We start from the raw sequence: 4,352 nt of genomic DNA on the forward strand, positions 1-4,352 counted from the left end.
TGCTCTCTGCAGTTGACACAGATGGGCGGCAGGGCACATGAGGTATTGGGATGTGATGGACGTCCACAATCTCGACATGTGATGCTGGAAGTACAGTGGGAAGACATATGGCAGAACTTCCAACACTTAAAGCACCGCATTGGCGAGGGATATATGGCTTGACATCACAGTGGTAGACCATCACCTATTCAAGCAATGTGCCACCTTCGAAGGCCAAGATGAAGGCACCGGTAGCAACCTGATTATCTCTCTGGCCCTGATGGACGCGCCAGACGAAACGAACACGTTGCTGCTCTAAATTGGCGCGCAGTTCGTCGTCAGACTGCAAAAGAAGGCCCCTGTGGAATATAATACCCTGGACCATATTTAAGCTCTTATGGGACATGCTGTTAACAGAAACATCCCGCAACTTGTCACAAGCAAGTAATGCCAGTGACTGGGAAGAGGATGCTGTTTTTATCAAGACTGGCCCACAGCGCATTTTGGAAAAGCCCTCCAACTCCCCAAACTTGTCCTCCAAATGCTCCACAAAAAACTGAGGCTTCATGGACATGAAAGATTCCCCATCAACTCTCGTACATACGAGGTACTGGGGTGAATAAGCGTCACTGCTATCCCTGGACTGGCATTCCTCCCATGGGGTGGCCAGGGAGGAGAACGATTTGGGATCATATTTCTTAGCACTGAAGTTAGACTTTGCCCGCTCAGAGACTGCTGGTGGCGGACCACCAGCAAGAGATGACATACTACCATTCATGGCGTGTCATCCGCCCTGATACCACCCACTCCGACCAGGGGCCCTCCCCATGGGCGCCACCCAGCCTCAGAAAGGGTCACCTGGCAAGAAATCCATTGCCAGGAGTCCTGATGCCCCAGGGAGATGGGCATCCACTCCATGGCATACGTGAGGAGACAACGGCGCAGGCGTCAGCAGAGCGATCCCTGTGTTGGCAGGGGGCTACAACCAACAGGGTACATGGCGGCCCCACCACAATGGCCTGGCTACTGTGCTGGTTATGAGGTGCAAAGAATTCCATGGTCCTCGTCAGCGCAGAAAACGACACAGCATAGTGGGTGGAGGAAAATGCACCCAGGAAATTGTCCTCGCTCAAGAAATGGAGGATGAGCGGGACTGCAATGCCACGACGAGAAAGTGGGCTAAAGATCTCAATGCACGATGGACACGATGTACCATGTAAGGCGCCCTTCCCGAGTTGGTTCGCGTTTTTGGAAAATGGAGGTCAGACCCTACAGGGGACCATCACATAAAGGCCGAAATGTGTGAGACTCCTTTTAGTCGCCTCTTACGACAGGCGGGAATACCTCGGGCCTATTCTAGCCCCCAGACCCGCAGGGGGCAATTCTGAAGGTGTCAGGGGTAAAATACAGGGACAAAATGCTATTTACAATTTGTGCAGAAACCAGATGGCAGTTATAAGAGTCGAGGGGCACGAAAGGGAAGCAGTGATTGAAAAGGGAGTGAGACAATGTTGTAGCCTATACCCAACGCCATCCAATCTGTATATTGTGCAAGCAGTAAAGGAAACAAAAGAAAAATTTGGAGTGGGAATTAAAATCCATGGAGAAGAAATAAGAACTTTGACGTTTGCTGATAACATTGTAATTCTGCCAGAGACAGCAAAGGACTTATAAGACACTGTCAATTCCGTTCGATATAAGATGAACATCAACAAATGCAAAACGAAGGTAATGGAATGTAGTCGAATTAAATCAGGTAATGCTGCGGGAATTAAATTAGGAAATGAGACACTTAAGGTAGCAGATGCGTTTCGCTATCTGGGGAGCAAAATATCTGATGATGGTCGCAGAGAGAGGATATAAAATGTAAACTGGCACTGGCGAGGAAGGAGTTTCTGAAGAAGAAAAAATTTTTAACATCAGATATAGATTTAAGTGTCAGTAATTCTTTTCTAAAAGTATTTGTATGGAGTGTGGCCATCCATGGAAGCGAAACATGTACGAAAATAGTTTAGACAAGAAGTGAATAGAAGCTTTCGAAATGCGGTGCTACAGAAGAATGCTGTTAGATGGGTTACATGAGGAGGTGCTGAATATGATTGGGGAGAAGAGGAATTTGTGGCACAACTTGACTAGAAGATGGGCTCGGTTCGTAGGACACGTTCGGAGGCATCAAGGGATCACAAGTTTAACATTGGAGGGAAGTGTGGAGGGTGAATATCGTAGAGGGAGACCAAGAGATGAATACACCAAGCAAATTCAGAAGGATGAATGCTGAAGTAGCTACTCGGAGATGAAGCTTGCACAGGACAGAGTAACATGGAGAGCTGCATCAAACCAGTCTCTGGACTTAAGACCACGCCAACAACATGAAGGATGTTCGTAGTTCCAGTGGCTGTTTGCAGAAAAGGAGGTAGTCTAGCGATCTGTCGTCACAATCTTTTAAAACTAATCTGAATGTCAAAAGAGAGGGATGAAAATTCTCAGTTCGCATAAACCACTGTGGAATTGAACGAAGACTATGATGGCTTTATGTATCACTGCAAGTTTCGTTATTTAAGTCAAGGGGAAACGATTTTTTTATTTAAAACTCGCTATTGTTGAATCTATGAAGGAAGAAGGAGTGCAGCAACGAAAATTAGAACATCCGGAATGGAGTGCATCCTTCGAATTTTAAGTGTACTTGACTGCATACTGTCTAGAGCAAGACACTGCAAGGTAACGTCTTTTTGATTTGATGTGGATGGATTTAAAAAGAAAATCACGTTGTAGAAGGAACACATTCTGACAAACGCAGTCCAGTTTTCTAAATTCACTACTGTTACAAAAATCCAGAGGTTTGAAGAATTCATTGTGGCCTTGAAAGAATTGCAAAGATAGTTTTATAAAGATTTTGAGGACACTGTCACTGTAACATCTGTTTCCGAGCTATTTTCGAGACCTTTTGCCATTTCAGCTGAAAGCGCCCATGTGCGTATTCAGATGCAACTGATTAACATGCAAGTTCATTCCAGTTATGAAAACAAATCTGTTTATGTTAAAACTGTCCAGGACGCCTGCATTGCTTTCCTCAGGCAGAGTTTCCAAGTCTCTAAAATGACGTCCCAGAAGTGCTACAAAATTTCGATAGACATATTTGTGTGAAAGAACGTTTTTCGATTATGATACTATATAAGTCGCGATTAAGTACAAAACGTGTGAAGCTGTCGGCATCTGTCCGTATGCCGACAGTTTGTGCTATTAAAAATCAGATTATGTCTTCAGCGTGACGAAATAATTAAATAATACTGAAAATTTGTTTTGCTTGTGACCTATGCTGTTGACGGGCAACGGCCTTGCCGCAGTGGGTACACCGGTTCCCGTCAGATCACCGAAGTTAAGCACTGTCGGGCGAGGCCGGCACTTGGATGGGTGACCATCCGGCCGCCATACGTTGTTGCCATTTTTCGGGGTGCACTCAGCTTCGTGATGCCAATTGAGGAGCTACTCGACCGAATAGTAGCGGCTCCGGTCAAAGACAACCATCATAACGACCGGGAGAGCGGTGTGCTGACCACACGCCCCTCCTACCCGCATCCTCAGTTGAGGATGACACGGCGGTCGGATGGTCCCGGTGGGCCACTTGTGGCCTGGAGACGGAGTGTTTTATGTTGTTGACGGATGTGAAATATGAAATGAAGTAGTATGTAATGCGACTGCACTGCCATTTACATGCGACACATTCGTAGTTTTTCCCTCTTCCACCTCCTGTCGTTAAGACATCGCGGAGTGGCGGTGGGTGAAGTGTGAAGCGAGACTAAGTGCTTTTACATTCATGCCTGGGCATGGCCCTCAAGTCGAAATCTTGGCCGCCCTTGCACTACAAAAACTTGAAGCACTAGCCATATTGTTCGGATTTACCTCGAACACAAGCCACTGCACTTATAAGCGGACAACCAGACCCTGAGTTGGGTGCTAGCTGGGTTATGCAAGACCGCGAGGATAGCCAGGTGGGCGCTGTGGATGTATTCCATCCATTTTAATGGTCATCTTGTAAGGGGTACAAACAATCATGTGGCTGATGCCCATAGCCAAATGATCCAACATGAATCTAGCGCTGTAGATCTACTGTAAGGCGAGGAAGAAGTGGCTTCCGTGGGAAAGTTCGTTGGGACATTCCAGGCCTGTTCAGAAGGCTGTCTGAAAGACAGGAAGCTGGTTTGAAATCAAAGGGGAAGGCAAGAGGTGCCAAGGTATTCCAGTAATGAGGGATTATCTGGATGAAATCAGTCTACCCCAGGAGCTGATCATTCCGTATTTAGATACTTCTAGAACTGGGCTGTACCGAAAATACGGATCAGTAGTTTTGGTTCACTACATAAATGACGTAGTAA

General features: G+C 46.4%; 1 pseudogene; it reads left to right on the top strand.

Annotated features, from left to right (window-relative positions):
• Positions 1 to 3,304: 3,304 nt before the first annotated feature.
• LOC126177926 (5S ribosomal RNA) lies at positions 3,305 to 3,421 on the top strand (annotated as a pseudogene).
• Positions 3,422 to 4,352: the final 931 nt, after the last annotated feature.

The sequence above is a fragment of the Schistocerca cancellata genome, chromosome 3, assembly GCF_023864275.1.
Source record: "Schistocerca cancellata isolate TAMUIC-IGC-003103 chromosome 3, iqSchCanc2.1, whole genome shotgun sequence".
Taxonomy (NCBI): domain Eukaryota; kingdom Metazoa; phylum Arthropoda; class Insecta; order Orthoptera; family Acrididae; genus Schistocerca; species Schistocerca cancellata.